The sequence below is a fragment of the Bos grunniens genome, chromosome 17 (genome assembly GCF_055505025.1).
Source record: "Bos grunniens cultivar Pamir isolate PY7600 chromosome 17, Bosgru_T2T1.0, whole genome shotgun sequence".
Taxonomy (NCBI): domain Eukaryota; kingdom Metazoa; phylum Chordata; class Mammalia; order Artiodactyla; family Bovidae; genus Bos; species Bos grunniens.
This window is the reverse complement of record NC_141181.1, coordinates 41,821,795-41,846,810: the sequence shown is the minus strand read 5'-3', so window position 1 is coordinate 41,846,810 and position 25,016 is coordinate 41,821,795.

Sequence of the window (25,016 nt, the reverse complement as noted above, 5' to 3'; positions counted from 1 at the left end):
CTAAATGGGCATTTAATAACTGGGCTAGGACTACAAGCAACACATAAAATACAGATAGTTCACCCTACTAAGTGTGACAAATGCTAAAGAACTCTGGGTAATTTATTTTGGCTTTACCAAACAGAAAATCAATGTTTAAAAATGATCTCTGTAGCTACCATCCTTCCCAAAACAGCTTATGGACATTGTTGCTTTCTTCCAGCATATGACTGTTGTAGATGTCAACTGTTCTATTTATTTTTAAATTTTTGTTATTTATTTTCTATTGGGATATAATTGCCTTACAATGGGGTGTTAGTTTCTACTGTACAACAATGTGAATCAACTATACCTATACATATAGCCATTTCTTCTTGAATCTCCCTCCTACCAACCCCCCCATCCCACTCCTCTAGGTCATCACAGAGGACCCAACTGAGCTCTCTGTGCTATACAGAAGCTTCCCACTAGCTATCTGTTTTACACGCAGTAGTGTATATATGTCAGTGCTGCTATGCTTTTAAATGCTGCTATGCTTTCTATCCTAAGATAGAAAGGACTTTTAAAAAATACATCCCTTTATAAGCCTATCTTTCTGAAAACATGTAAAAAACATGATTTGACCAAGACTTCATTTGGGTTATGATCATGAGATTATTTCAGTTTTCCTAATAGTTGATTGAAATAATTTTCCTGAGGACTTGGGTTGACATTGCTCTATATTCACTAAGACAAATATGAATATCGTTCTCATATTCAAGCTAAAATATGATGTGTTTTGATGAACCCTTGGCAGGTGTTCTTCAGCCTTGATCCTGAATGATAATTACTGCTGATGATAATGACCTGCTGTTGTCTTTCTTAACAGGCAGGTAGATGATGTCCTGGTTATATGACTAGCATTTCTGATGTATTCAATGTATTTTATGAACTGTCATTGTTTGTTTTGCATGAGAAGTTTGCCACATTTAGGGAATATCTCTTAATTCCATGATAAATATTGACCTAAAGCCTGCCAATTTTAAAAGGTTGGCCTTATAGACAAACGATGTGCTCATATTTTGCATTGGGCATTGACGATTTTACTGTATGCTCATGGTTCTTAAACAAAATTTGTTTAAAAATTGTTTCATTTTATCTCAAGTGATTTACTTTTATATCCTCTGACTGAACTGTGTGTATGGGGAATTGCAGTGCATCAACTTTAATATTGTGCTATAATGCATGGTTTTAAAATCCTTTGAATTTAAGAGAAACAGTATAAGCCAAACTCAATTGCCTGCAGGTGGATTGCAAGTATAAATGAGATAAAGCCTTTTTTCCCAGTATAATTAACTAGATTGAAGGTGGCATACAGTAATTTGTCAGCTAGTTCATTTCAGTGGCTCAGTCATGTCTGACTCTGCGACCCCATGGACTGCAGCACGCCAGGCTTCCCTATTCTTCACCAACTCTGGAGCTTGCTCAAACTCATGTCCATCAAGTTGGTGATGCCACCCAACCATCTCATCCTCTGTCATCCCCTTCTCCCACGTTCAATTTTTCCCAGCATCATGGTCTGTTCAGTGAGTCTGTTCTTCACATCAGGTGGCCAAAGTACTGGAGTTTCAGCTTCAGCATTAGTCCTTCTAATTCAGGACTGGTTTCCTTTAGGATTGACTGGTTGGATCTCCTTGCAGTCCAAGGAACTCTCAAGAGTCTTCTCCAACACCACAATTCAAAAGCATCAATTCTTTCACACTCAGCTTTCTTTACAGTCCAACCCTCACATCATTAAATGACTACTGGAAAACCCATAGCTTTGACTAGACGGACCTTTGTCAGCTAGAGACAACCCTTTATTAGCACTTCTTAAAATATAGATTTCAAATATAAATTTGAGATGCTTTGCTCCTTCAGTTGGTAGTTCACAATGTGTTTGTGGGTTTAGAACTATATAGTTTTCATAAATTCGCAATGAATAGTTTAAATAAAGCTTCCTAGGGTACAACTGCCACCAAGAACATATTCCTTTTCACCTTTATTATGTTTCTTGTATAGGAAACCAAGTAATTAAAACTTTTTATCATGCCTTCAATTTATCTATTCTTTTCCCATAAATTACAAAAAAAAATACAAAAAATTTGAAGTTATATTTTGTTAAGACTTTTGTCCTTTTCAATGCAAAGCTATCATATAAACACATATCATATGTGTTTTTTAAACAATAATGTAAAATAAGTATTGGGCTGACCAAAAAGTCCATTTGGATTTCTTCATAACCTCTAACAAAAATCCAAATGAAATTTTTATCCAATCAATAGCTAAAAATGGATGACCTGCTCCTTCCCTGCAAACAGATTCCTCAGTACTATTTTTTCTAGATATCATATAACCATGTTAATATACAATATTTGTTTTTCTCTTTCTGACTTAACTTCACTCTGTATAACAATCTCTAGGTTCATCCACCTCAGGACAACTGACTCAGTTTGTCTCTATTTATGGCTGAGTAATATTCCATTGCATATATGTACCACATCTTCTTTATCCATTCATCTGTCGATGGACATCTAGGTTGCCTCCATGTACAGATGTAGAGAACAGACCTGTTGACACAGCAGGGGAAGGAGAGGGTGGAACAAATTGAGAAAGTAACATTGACGTATATAAACTCCCATGTGTAAAATATATAACTAGAGGGAAGCTGCTGTATAGCACAGGGAGCCCAGCCTGGCACTCTGTGATGCCCTGAGGATCTAGAGTGGAAGACAGTAGGAGGGGAGGGAGGCTCAAGAGGGACAGGATGTACATATATCAGAAACCTACACAACATTGTAAAGCAATTTTCCTCCAATTACAAAAAAATTAAATGGATGACCTAAACTTCTATTGGCTAGCCAACGAAAAAAAATCCAATCTTTATTTAGTTATTTGAAATGCACCTACCACGTAGTTTCACTTTTTCCTCAGGTGAATTATTTTTATATCTCCTGAAATTATGTTATGCTTGTGTCAAATTATTGCCCTATATCTATATATTAACAAATTCTCGTTCTTAAATTATTTTTCCTCTTGACTTTTAATCCAGAAATAAAAATGTATTCTTTGTCATATCAGTATTCATGTTAACCTAGTCATTAAATTGTTGGTGGGCAAGATTCCCCAGAGAAAGAAATAGCAACCCACTGCAGTATTCTTGCCTGGGAAATCCCATGGACTGAGGAGCCAGGTGGGCTACAATCCATGAGGTCACAAAGAGTTGGACACAGCTTAGTGCACACACACACACACACACAATCATTAAGTTGCTCAATTCTTTAATTTATCTAGAAAAAAAAAAAGTCTGCTCAAATGCATAATTTATTGTTTTTAAGAGAGTCTACATTTTTAATGATTTAACAAGGATTTTCTTCCCTTAAATTCATTTTTCTAATCTGCTTTTAGTTTTTAACTTTTTGTTTGGAAATGAAATCAGATACAGTAAATTTGCAAAAGCTAATAACAAAGGTCTCCATTATACGAGCCCACAATCTTCAAATATAAACACCTTCCTGAATCATAATTCAATTATGAAAACCAGAAAGTTAATAATGGTATATCTCTAAACTACTTTTATAGAAGCTATTCAAATTTCATCAATTGTCCTTTCAGTTTTCTTTTTATAGATCAGAATACAGTCTAGAATAACACTGCTCTATGCTGTTATGTCTGTTTTCAATCTAGGATAGTTTCTTATCTTTGCCTTTCAGGACTACCTTAGTTTTATAATTCTGAAGAATTATTTTATGGAATGTCTATCAATCTGCCTTGTCTGATGTTTCCTCACGACTAAATTTAAGTCGTGTACTCTGACAAGAGTACTACAAAAGTGGTGACCCACGTTTCTCAGTGTATCATGACGTTGATTTGTTTCATTTGGGGTGCTAATTTTTATTGCTTTGACTAATGGGTGTGACTCAGTTTCTTCACTATAAAGTTACACTATCCTCTTTACAATTGGAAACTATATAAATATCCTTTTTCATCTTACTTAACCTACAAAGTTCATCATGAATCTGTGATTCTTGTCTGAAACAATTATTGTGGTGTCTACCAAATGTTGATGTTTATTTAATCATTCACTGAAAGTTATTTGTAAAGTGTGTTGCAAAGTAGTCTTTTATGATTTTTTAAAATAGTTTCTTTTCAAATGACTATCTCTCCTTTGACATTTCTTATTTTTGTATTTGTACATTCTCATTTTTTTCTGGGAAAATTATATGATAACTTGTTTCATTGGTTACTTTAAAAACAACAAAGGAAACAAAACCCAAGACAGAATTTTAATGCATTAAATAGGTCTATTATTTCATTAGATTTTATTTTAAAATTTCAATGATTTCTTCCATTTTGCTTTCTTCTGGTTTACTTATTATTTTTCTTATTTTTGAGTTAACAATTATATTCAATTTATTACAAATTAAAATTTTAATTAAGATTTTTATAAAATACTAAAACTTCATTGTTTATTTAATGTCTTAATTTTTACTAAAAATGTATTTAGTACCATGAATTTTCTTATCATTGCCTTGACATATATCATAAATATAGGCAATTTACTTCACTTTCGTTTTACCTTAGTAGTTTACTATTAGGCTTTTAAATTTCCTTTTTAATTTTGATTTGGCTGATGGTTTCCAGGTTTGTTAATAATTACTAGTTTTATTCTATTTTGATGAGATATTGTTATTGGCATGCTTACTTTATGGGATTCAATAATTTCTTTGTGTGGCAATATATGATGAATTTCTGAATGTAATGACTAGTTAAAAAGAAGGTATTTTTTAATTATCAGAGTGCAAAGTTTGATCGATGTCAGTAAAATCCATGTATTGAGTATGTTACATAGGTCTTCTATATAGTTATTTATTTTTGTTTAGTCATCTTGTCTTATTTTGAGAAAGGAATATGAAAAGAAATATATTACTTATAGTTTTGTATCTGTCTCCTTACCTTTCTTGTAGTTTCTGTGATATATTTTCATTGCAAATGGTGACTTTTAACATTAAAATATGCCTTTTGGGATCAAGTTTAGTGTATATTTTGCCTTGATTTCTAGTCTGAATACCTCCTTTTTTATGTTTCCATTTGCCTATAAGCCTTTGTCCTCTTTAATTTTAGCGTTTCAGAATTCATTTGTTTTAAGCAACAGCAGCAAACCAGTCAATCCTAAAAGAAATCATCTGAACATTCATTGCAAGGACTGATGCTCAAGCTGAAGCTCCAGAACTTTGGCCACCTGATGCAAAAAAACTGATTCATTAGAAAAGATGCTGATGCTGGGAAAGCTTGAGGGAAATAGGAGAAGGGGGCGGCAGAGATGAGATGTTTAGATAGCGTCACCGACTCAATGGACATGAGTTTGAGCAAACTCCAGGGAGACAGTAAAGAACAGGGAAGCCTGGCATGCCATAGTTCATGGGTTGCAAAGAGTCAGACATGACTTAGTGACTGAACAACAACAAAATATGTTTTTAGTGCACACAGTAAGAGAGTATTACATTATGAACTAAATTGAAAACCTTTTTTTTTTTTTTAGTAGATGAGTTACTATATTATCAGTTCTGTCAAGGTATTTTATAATCATCTGTGCTATATTTGCTCTTTCTTTTTTATGTGTATTTTGTTCTCAACTTACATAACTTTTGATAATTAAAGTTTGTATTGTATTTACATGATTTTTATTAGTAGTTTGTAAACGCTAGTATTTTTACTGTTCAGTTCAGTTCAGTTGCTCAGTCGTGTCCGACTCTTTGCAATCCCATGGACTGCAGCATGCCAGGTCTCCCTGTCCATCACCAACTCCCACAGTTTACTCAAACTCATGTCCATTGAATCAGTGATGCCATCCAACCATCTCATCCTTTGTCATCCTCTTCTCCTCCTGCCTTCAATCTTTCCCAGCATCAGGGTCTTTTCAAATGAGTCAGTTCTTCATATCAGGTGGTCAAAGTATTGGAATTTCAGCTTCAGCATCAGTCCTTTCAATGAATATTCAGGACCGATTTCCTTTAGGATGAACTGGTTGGATCTCCTTGCAGTCCGAGGGACTCTCAAGAGTCTTCTCCAACACCATCATTCAAAAGCATCAATTCTTCGGTGCTCAGCTTTCTTTACAGCCCAACTCTCACATCCATACATGACCACTGGAAAAACCATAGCTTTGACTAGATGGACATTTGTTGACAAAGTAATGTCTCTGCTTTTTAATAAGCTGTCTAGGTTGGTAAGCATCTGAATACAGAGTTCCAAAGAATAGCAAGAAGAGATAAGAAAGCCTTCCACAGCGATCAATGCAAAGAAATAGAGGAAAACAACAGAATGGGAAAGACTAGAGATCTCTTCAAGAAAATTAGAGATACCAAGGGAACATTTCATGCAAAGATGGGCTCGATAAAGGACAGAAATGGTTTGGCCCTAACAAAAGCAGAAGATATTAAGAAGAGGTGGCAAGAATACACAGAAGAACTGTACAAAAAAGAACTTCGCGACCCAGATAATCATGATAATGTGATCACTGACCTAGAGACAGACATCCTGGAATGTGAAGTCAAGTGGGCCTTAGAAAGCATCACTATGAACAAAGCTGGTGGAGGTGACAGAATTCCAGTTGAGCTATTTCAAATCATGAAAGATGATGCTATGAAAGTTTTTCACTCAATATGCCAGCCAATTTGGAAAACTCAGCAGTGGCCACAGGACTGGAAAAGGTCAGCTTTCATTCCAATCCCAAAGAAAGGCAATGCCAAAGATTGCTCAAAGTACTGCACAATTGCACTCATCTCACATGCTAGTAAAGTAATGTTCAAAATTCTCCAAGCCAGGCTTCAGCAATACATGAACTGTGAACTTCCGGATGTTCAAACTGGTTTTAGAAAAGGCAGAGGAACCAGAGATCAAATTGCCAACATCTGCTGGATCACGGAAAAAGCAAGAGAGTTCCAGAAAAACATCTATTTCTGCTTTACTGACTATGCCAAAGCCTTTGACTGTGTGGATCACAAGAAACTGTGGGAAATTCTGAAAGAGATGGAAATACCAGACCACCTGACCTGCCTCTTGAGAAATCTGTATGCAGGTCAGGAAGTCACAGTTAGAACTGGACATGGAAAAACAGACTGGTTCCAAATAGGAAAAGGAGTACATCAAGGCTGTATATTGTCACCCTGCTTATTTAACTTATATGCAGAGTACATCATGAGAAACGCTGGACTGGAAGAAACACAAGCTGGAATAAAGATTGTCGGGAGAAATATCAATAATCTCAGATATGCAGATGACACCACCCTTATGGCAGAAAGTGAAGAGGAACTCAAAAGCCTCTTGATGAAAGTGAAAGAGGAGAGTGAAAAAGTTGGCTTAAAACTCAACATTCAGAAAATGAAGATCATGGCATCTGGTCCCATCACTTCATGGGAAATAGATGGGAAACAGTGGAAACAGTGTCAGACTTTATTTTTTGGGGCTCCAAAATCACTGAAGATGATGACTGCAGCCATGAAATTAAAAGACACTTACTCCTTGGAAGGAAAGTTATGGCCAACCTAGATAGCATATTCAAAAGCAGAGACGTTACTTTGCCAACAAAGGTCCGTCTAGTCAAGGCTATGGTTTTTCCTGTGGTCATGTATGGATGTGAGAGTTGGACTGTGAAAAAGGCTGAGCGCCAAAGAATTGATGCTTTTGAACTGTGATGTTGGAGAAGACTCTTGAGAGTCCCTTGGACTGCAAGGAGATCCAACCAGTCCATTCTGAAGGAGATCAGCTCTGAGATTTCTTTGGAAGAAATGATGCTCAAGCTGAAACTCCAGTATTTTGGCCACCTCATGTGAAGAGTTGACTCATGGGAAAAGACTCTGATGCTGGGAGGGATTGGGGGCAGGAGGAGAAGGGGACCACAGAGGATGAGATGGCTGGATGGCATCACTGACTCGATGGACATGAGTCTCAGTGAACTCTGGGAGTTGTTGATGGACAGGGAGGCCTGGCATGCTGCGATTCATTGGGTCGCAAAGAGTCGGACACGACTGAGCAACTGAACTGAACTGAGTTTAGTCATAACTTTTCTTCCAAGGAGCAAGAGTCTTTTAATTTCATGGCTGCAGTCACCATCTTCAGTGATTTTGGACTCCCCCAAAATAAAGTCTGTCTTGGTTTCCACTGTAGTATGTACATAATTTTAATATCTTTTGTTTGCTGTTTTATTATCCAATAATTTATGATTTTTTGTCTATTTTTAATATTATCCTTTATTCAAACCTGTTGCCTACACAACAACAATGAGATTCTTCTACTCTGTTCTTTACTTCTCTCATTTTCCATTTTTAATTGCAATATTTCTATAATGTCACATATACTGTTCATAATAGTATTCTACCCTTTTTCCCATCTTTTACTGTGCTGTGCTTAGTCACCCAGTTGTGTCTGATTCTGCGACCCCACAGACTGTAGCCCATGAGGCTTCTCTGCTCATGGGGATTCTCCAGACAAGAATACTGGAGTGTGCTGCCATTCCCTACATCTTTTCTAGTCTTATAATTACACACATGTACACACACATTCCTGGGCTCACTGAAAATTTGTTCTTCATTGTTGAAGTTGAGTCATTTTCTAGAATATGTGTTAGGATTGATAGTTTTTGGGTTAATTTGCTTATTTACTCAGTGGGGGTCTTTCCATAGTTATATTCAGTTTTTCTTCTATTATTGCAAAGCTTTCTTGGATTATAGTTTTAAAAGGTTTTTTCTTCATGGACTAGTCTTATACAGATATTATTCCTTCTTTGTTATATTTCCACCTCATTTTAGTCTTTTATCTAGATTTCATTCTCTTGGGTATTTTCTTAACTTTTTTCAATAATCTTATTCCATTTTCATCTGACTTAAATATCACTTGGTCCCTATGCGCTTGAGGAATTATTTCTAAGATAATTTTGTCCTTTACTGAAATTTTCTTTTTCATATCTTATGTTTTGTTCATTTATCTTTTTACAATTTTAATTTTTCATTAATTAAAGGCTCATAAATTTAAAAATCACTTCTATTTGTGAGGGGTGATGGGTAAAATTAATTTAAAATGTATAAATATGCAGAACTACTGATGGTTATGTTATAGGCAAACTAATCTTTGTTCTTTCAGTAAAGCACACTTTCTTAGAATACCCAATTTAAATAATTCTACAGAATTAATTGAGTAACAAATTGTATTCAAAAATTTTTTCTTTATTAAAATTTAGGCTGGAAGATGAAATCAGTTCAGTTCAGTCACTAAGGCCTGTCTGACTCTTTGTGACCCCATGAACCGCAGCATGCCAGGCCTCCTTGTCCATCATCAACACCTGGAGTCCACCCAAACTCATGTTCATTAAGTCGGTGATGCCATCCAACCATCTCATCCTCTGTCGTCCCCTTCTCCTCCTGCCCTCAATCTTTCCCAGCATCAGGATCTTTTCAAATGAGTCAGCTCTTTGCATCAGGTGGCCAAAGTATTGGAGTTTCAGCTTCAACATCAGTCCCTCCAATGAACACCCAGGACTGATCTCCTTTAGGTTGGACTGGTTGGATCTCCTTGAAGTCCAAGGGACTCTCAAGAGTCTTCTCCAACATCACAGTTCAAAAGCATCAATTCTTCTGTGCTCAGCTTTCTTTATAGTCCAACTCTCACATCCATACATGACCACAGGAAAAACCATAGCCTTGACTAGACGAACCTTTGTTGGCAAAGTAATGTCTCTGCTTTTGAATATGCTGTTTAGGTTAGTCATAACTTTCCTTCCAAGGAGTAAGCGTCTTTTAATTTCATGGCTGCAGTAACCATCTGCAGTGATTTTAGAGCCCAAAAAAATAAAGTCTGACACTGTTTCCACTGTTTCCCATCTATTTGCCATGAAGTGATGGGGCCAGATGCCATGATCTTCATTTTCTGAATGTTGAGCTTTAAGCCAACTTTTTCACTCTCTTCTTTCTCTTTCATCAAGAGGCTCTTTAGTTATTCTTCACTTTTTGCCATAAGGGTGGTGTCATCTGCATATCTGAGGTTATTGATATTTCTCCCGGGAATCTTGATTCCAGCTTGTGCTTCCTCCAGCCTAGCATTTCTCATAATGTACTCTGCATATAAGCTAAATAAGTAGGGTGATAATATACAGCCTTGACATACTCCTTTTCCTATTTGGAACCAGTCTGTTTTTCCATGTCCAGTTCTAACTGTGGCTTCCTGACCTGCATACAGATTTCTCAAGAGCAAGTCAGGTGGTCTTGTAGTACAAAGCATTTATAAAGATTCATGGAGCCTATTATACAGAGTGAAGTAAGCCAGAAAGAAAAACACCAATACAGTATACTAAGGAGATCCAACCAGTCTATTCTGAAGGAGATCAGCCCTGGGATTTCTTTGGAGGGAATGATGCTGAAGCTAAAACTCCAGTGCTTTGGCCACCTCATGCAAAGAGTTGACTCATTGGAAAAGACTCTGATGCTGGGAGGGATTGGGGGCAGGAGGAGCAGGGGATGACAGAGGATGAGATGGCTGCATGGCATCACTGACTCGATGGACGTGAGTCTCAGTGAACTCTGGGAGTTGGTGATGGACAGGGAGACCTGGTGTGCTTCGATTCATGGGGTCTCAAAGAATCGGACACAACTGAGCAACTGAACTGAACACATATATATGGAATTTAGAAAGATGGTAATGATAACCCTGTATGCCAGACAGCAAAAGACACAGATGTATATAGAACAGTCTTTTGGACTCTGTGGGAGAGGGCGAGGGTGGGATGATTTGGGAGAATGGCATTGAAACATGTATATTATCATATGTGAAATAAATCGCCAGTCCAGGTTTGATCATGAGACAGGTTGTTCAGGGCTGGTCCTTGGGATAACCCAGAGGGATGGGAATGGGGAGGGAGGTGGGATGGAGATTCAGAATGGGAAACACATGTACACCCGTGGTGGATTCATGTCAATGTGTGGCAAAACCAATACAATATTGTAAAGTAATTAGCCTCCAATTAAAATAAATAAATTTATATTAAAAAAATTCTCAAAGAACTTCCCTTAATTCCTTCTTAGGAAGCTGTGTTATATTTTATGAGATAGAGGTTTTAAAATGCCTATGTGTTTCTAGAAAAGTACAGATGAAAGCTACCAAAGAATATCTGTCACAGTGAGATTTAAAAAATAATCATTTGAATTAATCAAGTATGATTTCCTGACTCTGGAGTTTGTTTCTCCTTTCAAAAGAATTCCTTGCATTTTGCATATTTTCTAATATAAATACATGGGAAATGTGGAGAAAATATTTCATACACTTGAACTTGCATGTATGTATGTAATTAACACAGTTAGTTATAAACAACATGCAAAGAATGCATCAGATGATATGTAACAATACAACAATAACCACAGTTATTTAGAGCTTATCCTAACAAAAGCATTTGGGCTGCAGAATACTATTTTTGACATTATTTAGAATAGCCAATGCATGGTGATGATAAAAAGTAGGCTGATTTTGGTTGCCATTATTGTTTTTTAATTCTCTTTAGACAATTTCTCTGCTTACTGCCTGGCTTCTGGGTGGACCAGTTTCCATCACTTCACCATTGTACATCCCTGATGATGTAATAATGAAAAAAAAAGTTTGATCTTATTTTCTAGGGATGCAGATTCCTTGGAAGGCAGAGAGGGAATGTATGCATTCAGTTTCCAACTATTGTGGAGAAACTTGAGTGTCCTACATCTCACAAGTGTGCTACTTTAAAAGCCCAAATCACTTCAGGAACATTAATAAATGTACAGTTTAAGAGAATAAATGAATACTTTTTTCCTGATTATCATACAGGTGACACAAACATTCATGTTAGTTCATTTAACAGTAATGTTGAAATAGATACTCAGAGCTCTGCTAACAAACAATGCCGATTTCCCCTCTTAGGTATTGAAGAGGCAATCTGCATAGACACAGTGGGAATATTCATCATGTGGGTGTTACAGCCTGTAGAGGAGGATCAAAATATTCAGTGCATGACAGTTCTGCAGAATGAGACATCACAGCCTGGAAAATTGTACCATGCCTAACACCAGGATATAACAGGATCTATTTCTAATCAGTTAACATTTTACCCAAATTGCCCTTAATCATGATGATTTTCTGTCCTTTGAGGACCACTTTTATTTTACTGTGACAATGAATTATTATAAGGCTTTAAAATGTTACTAGTTATCTGAGCTAATGATTAAGCTGGTATTTGCTCTTTTATCTAACTTAATGTTATATTTACTAAAGAACTATTTACCGTTGCTTAGCAGAATGGTGCAGAAATGCAAAACAAAACAAAAACTCCACTATTTCAACATTATTTATTTTAGTTTGTGCATGATAGTAAATTGCAACTGATAAAGGCTATACCAACAAAATTTCATGATCTCATTGTAAATAGTAACTTTCCTCAGAAATAGCTGGAATTTTAAATATAAAGTTCACATTTATTTGGAAGGCATCAAGAAAACAAGCCATAATTCCCTCTCATTACTGTGGATATCAATCTTTATCACTATTCTCTAAAATCCATGAGAGCAGGGGCTTCCCATATCTTGACAAGCACTGTAATTCATAAGATTATTCAATAAATAGTTGTGGAATAAACCTAATAATTCAGTCTGATTTGTGTTGTCAGCCCTCTGGGCAACAACAATAAACCAGGACTACCAAAATTACTTTGGAGGAGCTAACATTGGAAATAATATTGATAGATAATAATTAAGCTCTTGCCATATACCAGACGCTACATGACGTTTTACATTGTTGACTCATTTGATCTTTATCACAGTCTTAGAAACTATGTTCTAATCTTGATCTCATTTTCCATAAGAGAAAACAGACATGAAGAGATGGAGTAAATTGACTATAAGTACATTTTTTTTTTTTTTTTTTGCTCTGAGTCCCTTTGCTGATCCAGAATAGAGTTCAGAGGCTGAACCACACTTGTCATAATCTCACTTTGGTAGAGGAAACACAAATTTAGGTTCAGATTCTTCCCAGAGAGAAACTCTGGTAAACTTCCCAGGGTGTTTACTGGAAACCTTGAGAGCTTCACTCTAGGAGAATGGGAAAACTACAAATATGTCCTCATTTGCCACATAGCCCACCAGATTTAAATCATCTGAGGGGCCTGGTAAATCTCAAAGCTGACATTAGATTATGATGATACCAGATTTAGAGACTCCTCAGGCATCTGGCAGAAACAGACACAAATCCTCTAGGAGATAACACTATTTCAGGCCTCAGTTTTTTTTTCTCTCTCTTTTCAAATAATGACTTTTTAATACAAAGTCTAGAACACAATAAAAAATTATCTAGGCATATGATGACATAAGATGATGTAAAGAAGAGTAAAGTAAATGTTAGTAAGAGAAATAGATCACAACTCCTCTAAATAATAGAATCATCATATGCAGACAAAGACACTCATGGGTGTAAAAATGTTAAACTTTCCTTTTCAGCAATGAAACAGAAAGTATAAGTTATTTTTGAAGTGGAAAATATGTTATTTAGGAATGATTCCAAATAATGTGCAATAATAGAACAGGAGAATATGCACTTCAGTTCAGTTCAGTCGCTCAGTTGTGTCCGACTCTTTGCCACCCCATGAACCGCAACATTCCAGGCCTCCCTGTCCATCATCAACTCCCGGAATCCACCCAAACCCATGTCCATCGAGTCAATGATGCCACCCAACCATCTCATCCTCTGTCGTCCCCTTCTCCTCCTGCTCTCAATCTTTCCCAGTATCAGGGTCTTTTCAAATGAGTCAGCTCATTGCATCAGGTGGCCAAAGTATTGGAGTTTCAGCTTCAGCATCAGTCCTTCCAATGAACACCCAGGACTTATCTCCTTTAGGATGGACTGGTTGGATCTCCTTGCAGCCCAAGGGACTCTCAAGAGTCTTCTCCAACACCACACTTCAAAAGCATCAATTCTTCAGTGCTCAGCTTTCTTTATACTCCAACTCTCACATCCATACATGACCATTGGAAAAACCATAGCCTTGACTAGACGGACCTTTGTTGGCAAAGTAATGTCTGTGCTTTTAATATGCTATCTAGGTTGGTCATAACTTTCCTTCCAAGGAGTAAGCATCTTTTAATTTCATGGATGCAGTCGTGATCTGCAGTGATTTTGGAGCCCAGAAAAGTAAAGTCAGCCACTGTTTCCACTATTTCCCCACCTATATGCCATGAAGTGATGGGACCAGATGCCATGATCTTATAGTTGCTATGAAACATTAGTAGTTATAAAAGGATCACTTTCTATCAGCAAAAAGTTATCATTTAGCAAGAATGCACGAGTGCCAAGTATATTAATTACACAGTTAATGTGGGGGTGTCAAAATATATGACAAAAAATGTCACATTTATAAGAGAAAATGGAAAATCCACAATATTTGTATAATATTTGATACAACAAACAGATAAATATTGTTTTATATCACAGTAGATATAAACTGTAGGTGATGCATTCTTTTCAGTCAGACACAAATATTAAAAATGCTGATTTCAAAAGTCTCTATAGCCACATGTAGCTTATGGCCACCATATTAGACATTGCTGATTCTGCACAATTCACATGTGACTCTTCATACTTCATTTTAATTTCTGTGTTAACTGGGTTTCTTAACTCTCTTACTGTAATATTTGAATGGCATTGGGAAATATATATCCTTATTAACTAAAGATGGTAAAGATCATGATTATATTTGTAGTGTTTTAAAAGTAGGTGCTTTTTATACCTGTCTACCCCCAGGTACATAATTTTTATACAGATATACCTTGTTTTACTGTGGTTTGCTATATTGCATTTCAAAGTTATTATTTTCTTTTTTTACAAGTTGAAGTTTGTGGCAACCCTGAACTGCCAGATGATCAGTTCAGTCACTCAATCATTTTCAACTCTTTGCGACCGGACTACAGCATGCCGGTGTTCCCTGTCTATCACCAACACCCGGAGACTTCCTCAGTGATCAATGCAAAGAAATAGTGGAAAACAATAGAATGGGAAAGACTAGAGATCTCTTCAGGAAAATTAGAGATAGCAAGGGAATGTTTCATGCAAAGATGGGCACAATAAAGGCAGAAACAGTTTGGACCTAAGAGAAGCTGAAGATATTAAGAAGAGGTTGCAAGAATACACAGAAGAACTAAACAAAAAAGATCTTCATGACCCAGATCACCACGATGGTGTGATTACTCACCTAGAGCCTGACATCCTGGAATGTGAAGTCAAGTGGGCCTTAGAAAGCATCACTACGAACAAAGCTAGTAGAGGTGATGGAATTCCAGTTGAGCTATTTCAAATCCTGAAAGATGATGCTGTGAAAGTTTTTCACTCAATATGCCAGCAAATTTGGAAAACTCAGCAGTGGCCACAGGACTGGAAAACGTCCGTTTTCATTCCAGTCCCAAAGAAAGTTAATCCCAAAGACTGTTCGCACTACTGCACAATTGCATTCATATCACACGTTAACAAAGTAATGCTCAAAATTCTCCAAGTGAGGCTTCAACAGTATGTGAACCATGAACTTCTAGATGTTCAAACTGGATTTAGAAAAGGCAGAGGAACCAGAGATCAAATGCCAACATACGTTGGATCACTGAAAAAGCAAGAGAGTTCCAGAAAAGTATCTACTTCTGCTTTATTGACTACGCCAAAGCTTTTGACTATGTGGATCACAACAAACTGTGGAAAATTCTTAAAGAGATGGGCACACCAAACCATCTTATCTCCTTCCTGAGAAATCTGTAGTTGGGTCAAGAAGCAACAGTTAGAACCAGACATGGAACAATGGACTGGTTCCAAATCAGGAAAGGAGTATGTCAAGGCTGGATTTCATCAGCCTGCTTACTTAACTTTTATGCAGAGTGCATCATGCAAAATGCCAGGCTGGATGAAGCACAAGCTGGATTCAAGATTGCTGGAGGAAATATCAATGGCCTCAAATATGCAGATGATATTTTATCTGCACTTATGGCAGAAAGCAAAGAGGAACTAAAGAGCTTGATGAAAGTGAAAGAGGAGAGTGAAAAGGCTGGCTTAAAACTCAACATTTAAAAAAATGAAGATCATGGCATCCAGTCCCATCACTTTAGGGCAAATAGATGGGGAAACAATGGAAACAGTGACAGACTTTATTTTCTTGGGTTTCAAAATCACTGCAGATAGTGGCAGTACCCATGAAATTAAAAGATGCTTGCTCCTTGGAAGAAAATTTATGACCAATCTAACCAGCATATTAAAAAGCAGAGACATTACTTTGTCAATGGAGGTCCATCTAGTCAAAGCTATTGTTTTTTCAGGAGTCATGTATGGATGTGAGAGTTGGACCATAAAGAAAGCTGAGCACTGAAGAATTGATGCTTTTGAACTATGGTGTTGGAGAAGACTCGTGAGAGTGCCTTGGACTGCAAGGAAATCCAACCAGTCCATCCTAAAGGAAATTAGTCCTGAATATTCATTGGAAGGAATGATCCTGAAGCTGAAGCTCCAATACTTTGGTCACCTGATAGGAAGAACTGACTCAATGAAAAATATCTTGATGCTGGGAAAGATTGAAGGCGGGAGGAGAAAGAGATGACAGAGGATGCGATGTTTGGATGGTATCACCGACTCGATGGACACGAATTCGAGCAAACTCTGGGAGTTGATGATGAACAAGGGAGCCTGGCATGCTGCAGTCCATGGGGTCACAAAGAGTCCAACACGACTGAGCAATTGAACTGAATTGAACTGAGCTATTGAACACACTCAATTCTTATTTTCAGATACTATATTATCAGTCCCAGAATGTTGATTTTGTTATTTTTGTTGAAATAACTTTTCTTTTGAAATACTTTGTGTTTTAACTAAATTTTAACTATTTCTTTAGCTACTTTGAAGTCCTTGATTGCTACTCGATTACTACATCTTTAGGTCCTCTGTATTGATTTCTTCCTCTCTTTAATTATCAGTAACCATTTCTTACTTCTTATGCTGCTAAATAAAGTTTTTCTGTTATGTATAACATTACAGATAAAAGTCTCTGGAGGCCATTGTTTATGTCCAACATTGCAGATGAAAGGCTCTAGAGGGCATTGGTTAAGGTGTCTTCTACAGAGGACCAGTAGTTAAATTGTTAGAACTACTGAATCTTGGTTTTAGGCCTCATTAAATCATGTGTCTTTTAGTTTCCCCCATTCTTCATGAAATCATCTTTTCTTCTAGAGCACAGCTGTAATTCTCAGCTTTAGTCTTTTAGAAGTCTCATCTCATTTAGGTATATCCTGGCTATACCTAAAATCTAAAACTTTCTTGAAACCTCTGCTTCTAAGATTTTTTAGCTAGATCTTTTAGAATCTCAGTATGTGTCAGTATAATGTAGAAGTTGACCAAAGATTCTTGGAGCATTTTTGCCTAAGGTAAGGTAAGGTAAGTCACTTCAGTCATGTGCAACTCTGTGCGAGCCCATAGATGGCAGCCCACCAGGCTCCCCCATCCCTGGGATTCTCCAGGCAAGAACACTGGAGTGGGTTGCCATTTCCTTCTCCAATGCATGAAAGTGAAAAGTGAAAGTGAAGTGGCTCAGTCGTGTCCGACTCTTCGAGACCCCATGGACTGCAGCCTACCAGGCTCCTCCGTCCATAGAATTTTCCAGGCAAGAGTACCGGAGTAGGGTGCCATTGGGGTGGGGCAGGGGGGGTATTCCTTCCTCAATGGCATCATGCTGTCCACATCCCAGCTGCCTTGGAATCCTTACCTTCTGGTCACTCTTTCACTTAGCCACTGTCAGTCTCATTCCTTGGGCCATGATTTTGAAAAATGCCATCAGGGATATATTCTGTGTAAATGCAGGGTTCATTTTATGTGTTCTTTTCTTGAGTGTTTAGGCTTTCCTGGTGGCTCAGAGGGTAAAGAATCTGCTTGCAACGTGGGAGACCCAGGTTTGATCCCTAGGTTGGGAAGATCCAGTGGAGAAGTGAATGGCTACCCACTCCAGTATTCTTACCTGGAGAATTCCATGGACAGAGGAGCCTGGAGAGCTACAGTCCACAGGGTCACGAACAGCCAGACATGATTCAGTGACTAACACTTGCACTTCTATTCTTGAGTATTATAGGTCAATACTGGCTGCTGTCCAAAAATTACTAACATTATTTTAAAACCATGTTCAGCTTTTAAATAGCTCCTAAAAATAGGAAGGAAAAGCTGATCCAGCTACTCTGTGACAGTTGTCTCCAAAGATCTTTGTCATGCATTTTAATTAATCTGATTTTTTCTTAATTTTGAACTTATATAAAAAATACAGGTTCATATTTGTACACACTTTATGTTCCCTCTGACTAACTTAGTCCCTGGCATGCATTTGACACCGTATGTGAGTGTGTGAGTGTGCACATTTTTGTGTGTATGTATATGGAGAGAAAGACTGATAGCCATATGAATGTATACATACAACTCTACTTACATTTTTTCTGCTTGGACAAAATCATTTGAAAAATTAAATGTTATCACAAGACTATTACATAAGTTAAGAAAACATTTCACCCTAACTTTAAAAAAAATGGTTTATGTATTTTTGGCTGCACTGGGTCTTTGTTGCTCCACAGGCTCTTTCTCCAGTTGCAGAGAGCGGGACTATTCTCTAGTTGCAGTGCATAGGCTTCTCTTTGCAATGACTTCTCCTACTGTGGAACACAGGCTCTTGGGGCAGGCTTCCGTGGTTGCAGCATGCAGGCCCAACGGTTGTGGCACTTGGGCTCTAGAGCACAGGCTCAGTAATTGCAGTGCATGAGCTCAGTTGCTCCACAGCACCTGGGATCTTCCTGGGCCAGAGATCAAACCCATGTCTCCCACATTGGCAGGCAGATTCTTAAGCACTGGACCATCAGGGAAGCTCCTTACCCTAGCTTTCAGGGTACTTTTGTATAAATACTTATTTAACGTAATCATTTTTAAGAAACCACACAACTTCTGCAGGTAATCTGTAGCATTAAGAGCTGATTTCCAGGAGACATTAAATGTCAGTTTTCCAAATGTTTCACTTTTCAGTGATGTTGTAGATTTGACTTAAAATAACTGTATTTCGGATACACAAAATGATGAAGGAATAATTTACCATCATAATCAAATTTAATTATGACTCCTTGAAACCAGTTTTGATTTGCTTGGCAACATTATAGTGACTGTCATTGCTGACAATGGAATCCTATGTATTCAGAGCAGACATTCTTAAAACCTTTTGTACATTTGAGTACCAATTTCACAAATGCTATCAGATAAAAACAAGCACCTCAAAACCTTACATTTTGCTAATGATTGAAATAAAACCCTAAGAATTCTGAAGTCCTTGTTTTGTCAGCTGTGAATACTAAATGCTTGTCATTCAATAAAGGTTGCTGAGTGCCTAAGAAATGAAATGGAAAAAAACTCTGAGAATTTAATTGTTTATATGTTTAGAAGAAAAATATAATAATTTTGTCTAATATCTTATGTGCTACTTTTATAATATTATAAAAGTCATTGTCAAGAATGATTGTTTAGACATTCTGCTTAGTAATTTTTTTCACTAGAATGCACCAGATGTCAGAATCCATTACATTCATTTTGCCATGTCAATAATGTTAATGACTGAGCTTCTGTGACAGAAACACTGTCAATATTTCCCAAGGATTTAAGTCCCTTTCAAGTTTTTTCTTTTAATACATGTGCTTTTAGAAAGCATTAAACTTATATTTTTAATCTAAAAAATCTTTACTAAGCCAAATAATTAACTGACATTAAGCATGAAATTAAAAGATGCTTACTCCTTGGAAGGAAAGTTATGACCAACCTAGATAGCATATTCCAAAGCAGAGACATTACTTTGCCAACAAAGGTCCATCTAGTCAAGGCTATGGTTTTTCCAGTAGTCGTGTATGGATGTGAGAGTTGGACTGTGAAGAAGGCTGAGCACCGAAGAATTGATGCTTTTGAACTGTGGTGTTGGAGAAGACTCTTGTGAGTCCCTTGGACTGCAAGGAGATCCAACCAGTCCATTCTGAAGGAGATCAGCCCTGGGATTTCTTTGGAAGGAATGATGCAAAAGCTGAAACTCCAGTACTTTGGCCACCTCGTGCGAAGAGTTGACTCATTGGAAAAGACTGTGATGCTGGGAGGGATTGGGGGCAGGAGGAAAAGGGGACGACAGAGGATGAGATGGCTGGATGGCATCACTGACTCGATGGACGTGATTCTGGGTGAACTCCAGGAGTTGGTGATGGACAGGGAGGCCTGGCGTGCTGCAATTCATGGGGTTGCAAAGAGTCGGACACGACTGAGCGACTGAACTGAACTGAACTGATTTGATATATTTGAACACTGAAGCTAATATTTTATTAAGATTCTCGAACCAACTGTTTTGTTTTGCTTTTTCTTCTGAGAGGACCTGATAGGTACTTGAATATTTTATAAGTAATCAAAAAAAATTCTGACAGCTTTTAGTTAATACTTTAGTACATGATAGCTAATGCTTAACCCTAGAGACAATTGTTAGGGTGAAAGTAAAGTACTCAATCTATCCATCAAGGGTGGTTTCTAAGGGCAGCAGGTCAGGGCAGGAGAAATGCAATACAGATGAGGGAGACAGAATGAGTCATAGAAGGTGGAAAAAAGGCAAGAATAAAATTACTGATACCTGCTCTCATCTACAGGGCCAGCTCCTGAAGTTCAGAACTACCAAGTTGAAACACATCTGGTGGGACAAGTTATCTCATGAACCTTGTGATTCTACTTGGATGGAATCACAAACTGTGCCCTCCCTCAGGTTAACTGATCCGTGTCTTCCAGTTTCCTTTCTCCAAATTAATTATTCTGTCCTGATCAACAATGAGAAAAGCCTCCCTCTCCCTCAAAATAAATTCCATTAAAAATCGAATGGTATAATCAATATAAAGCACTTAGCACATGATCACATGATCTGGTCCAGAATTAGTTTTCAAAAGAAAGTTATTTCACTCTTCTAATGGCTATTGCTCACATAATGTGGGGCCATGGGGAGGCAGGTAAATGGGAAAGTAGGGGGGTAACTCATCCCAGTTCCCTTTTCTCTGTTGCTGTTCACCTGGAAACCCACCTAAAAGCCCTTCACATCTTCTGCCTGCTCGCTATTGGCCAGTGCCACTTCCTTCAGATATTCAGATCTGACTCTATCATCAGTTCTCTTCCTCTGAGGAACACTTACCCTAAATAGATTTAGTATATTGTTTGTGCATAGTCCAACATTAGTATCATCGTAAAACAATCCTACCAAGAAGTGTTTTCCCCATGTGGGTGCTTAAGGAAAAAGCTTTGTAAAAGGACAGTAATTCAGGAAGCATTTATCAGATACAAGACCCCCAGTTTGTATTTATCATGAAAAACACCTCCAGTAGGAACAGTGCAGTGTTCTCTGGCTGGTTCCTGCTGCTGCTCTGTCTGTGGTAGGCACTCAGCTAACGAAAGCAGACCCGATGCCTCTTGAGGTGATGAAAATTTCAATAAAGATTTATCATAACTCTTCAGAGTTACAGACTTTACTCAAATTATGGGAATACTGTCCAGTGGGAAATACTTCCTGTTTTATGTTTCTTTCCTTGGCAATTAAAAGCAGTTATAATTTTAGTACAAATATAAATCCCAGGCCAGTCCTGCCACATTTCAGTAGGAGAAGGTTTCTCTTGTTAAATAAGAGTATGTAAGAAATAAGGGTAAAGCAAAACACCATAAAACAAAACAAAGAACTGAAATTGAGCACAGAAAATAAAATATGTGGAAAGATCATAAAATGTACATTTAGCCCTGGCGATGTAGAATTCTTCCATTCTCTGTGGCATTATGCAGGATTAAATATATTTCAGCACTTCCTGGCCAAGTATTCATAGAAAAAAGGAAACAGAGCTTAATGATTTAAAAATTTCTTTTGCTTTGAATTGTTGAGATTGTTATGTGAATTTCTCAGTCTCTCTGGATAATAAAGTCAGTCATATAATTATGGCTTACAAATAAAAATTTAATTCATATTCATCCTATTATCCATCAACTTCTCTCTATGTTAGTGTTACTTTGTCTTAATATTCACTGGTAAATTTGCAAAGGATTCAATTACACTGTCAGAAATGTATCTATTTGTTTGGAGGTGGCAGCGGTTCAGTCACTAAGTCATGTCTGACTCTTGCAACCCCATGAACTGTAGCCCGCCAGTCTCCTCTGTCCATAGGGTGTCCTGGGCAAGGATGCGGGAGTGGGTTGCAATTTCCTTCTCCAGGGGATCGTCCCAACCCAGAGATTGAATCTGGGTCTCCTGCATTGCACACAAATTCTTTATCGACTGAGCCACCTAACTAAAAGTTACAGAAAGCCAAAGGAAAGATGAATGAACAACTCAAAAATGTTCTCATCAACTTTAATATCATTGATGTAGAAAATAAGCATAAAAAATCAATGAAACTTTATTATCATATAATGTCCAGTACCTCCTATTTTCAAGGAGGCCGCAAGTACTTTTAAAAAATTATTGACTTTTCAAAAATGAATCTGGACATATCCAAAATCATTTCTAAATTGTTTCCTAAATTAAAACAAAACCTTTAAAGATATTTACCTTTAAAAATTTGAGATTGACTCACAATGCATTTTTAGAAGATCTACAAGCCCCTCAAAATGACCACGCATATATCTCTACCACACAGAAGGCTGAGATGATATTCACTTATACTCTACCTCTGGATGCACTTGGCTTTTCTAATCTAATACATATACCTGTGTAAATATTTAGGTCCTAAAAATAAATAAAAAAGGAAATATATGTTTTATGTAAAGATTTTGGGGAAAAAAGAAGAAGAAATGTCTAAATAAAGGACTTACAAGTTGTAGGGTTTCATTCCATTAAACTTTTTTTTAATTTAATTTAATTTTATTTTTTAACTTTACAATATTGTATTGGTTTTGCCAAATATCAACATGAATCCACCATGGGTGTACACGTGTTCCCCATCCTCCCTCCCTCCTCCCTCCTCCCTCCTCCCTCCCTGTACCATCCTTCTGGGTCGTCCCAGTGCACCAGCCCCAAGCATCCAGTATCGTGCATCAAACCTGGACTGGCGACTCGTTTCATTAAACTTTATGCCCAACACATGACAGGGACCTGACATCAGGTAAATGTCAGTTTGGACCTGGTTTTCCCTTTATACTCTGAAAAGTCTTCAGGGGACCCCTGAAAAGTCTGCTTAAAATATAAACTTTAGTTTCTTGTTAACAAAATAAACATTATAACAACCCAGATTTACTGCTGTGAAAATTAGATAGTAATAATAGTAACAACAGAATTGCAATTTTATAGTCAAAATTTATTAAAGGATATGATGTGCCAGATTCTTTGATAAACATTTAAAATATAGGGTCTCATTGAATTGTCAAGAAATTTATGTGTTGATATTTTAAAACCTATTTTATAGGTTAAGAAGTTTAGACCCCCAAAACAGTAAAAATGTTATATAATTTTCACCAGATAATTGCCTCCATAGATATTTAATAATACATGAAGCTACAATAACAGAAATAATTTTGAAAATGGTTTCTGCTCCACAGCATGTACTCAAGGAATGCTATTGCTGCTCCGTTTTTTTTTTTTTTTTTAATCAATAAATTCCTCTTTTTTGATTTATGGGGAAAGAATTATGGCAGTGGATATTGGAGACACTGAGAACAGATTTAGTCCTTATTTTTACATTTGAACTATGAATCCTCGGGCAAGTCATCCGAGGCTGTTGCTGGTCAGTAGTTAACTCATGTCTGAATTTTTGCAACTGCAGCATGCCAGGCTTCCCTGTCCTTCACCACCTCCCAGAGATTGTTCAAATTCAGGCCCATTGGAGTTTGTGATTCTATCCAACAATTTCATCCTCTGTTGTCCCCTTCTCCTGTCTTCAATCTTTCCAGCATCAGGTCTTTTCCAATGAGTTGGCCTTTCACATCAGGTGGCCAGCATATTGGAGTTTCAGCTTCAGCATCAGTCCTTCCAGTGAATATTCAGTTATAAGTAATAAGAGAATTACTAATTGTTACTATGGGGAACACATCTACCTTCAAAATATTAGAGTTTTGACTCTTTTCCAAAACATTAAAAATAATTTGGTTCTTTTTTTCACTTATTTCCATTTCTGTCATATTCCAAAATCTCCAGATGTATTTCTGAATTTGAAATATCTTTATTCTCAAATGTACAATGATTAAAAGAAAAAAAAAGTAAAAAGGTTTAGCCACATCTCCAGTATCTTCTGGGTGCATCCTCTTGCTTTTTTAAACTACAGCTTGCATGGACATGGAAGCAACCTAGATGTCCATCAGCAGATGAATGGATAAGAAAGCTGTGGTACATATACACAATGGAGTATTACTCAGCCATTAAAAAGAATACATTTGAATCAGTTCTAATGAGGTGGATGAAACTGGAGCCTATTATACAGAGTGAAGTAAGCCAGAAGGAAAAACACCAATACAGTATACTAACGCATATATATGGAATTTAGAAAGATGATAACAATAACCCTGTGTACGAGACAGCAAAAGTGATGCTGATGTATGGAACAGTCTTATGGACTCTGTGGGAGAGGGAGAGGGTGGGAAGATTTGGGAGAATGGCATTGAAACATGTAAAATATCATGTATGAAACGAGATGCCAGTCCAGGTTCAATGCATGATACTGGATGCTTGGGGCTAGTGCACTGGGACGACCCAGAGGGATGGTATGGGGAGGGAGGAGGGAGAAGGGTTCAGGATGGGGAGCACATGTATACCTGTGATGGATTCATTTTGATATTTGGCAAAACTAATACAATTATGTAAAGTTTAAAAATAAAATAAAATTAAAAAAATAAATAAAAACCTTTTGAGGAAGGAAAAAAATAAATAAATAAAAAAAATAAACTACAGCTTGGAATTCACTATTGATTGCCAAAGGTCTTGCTGA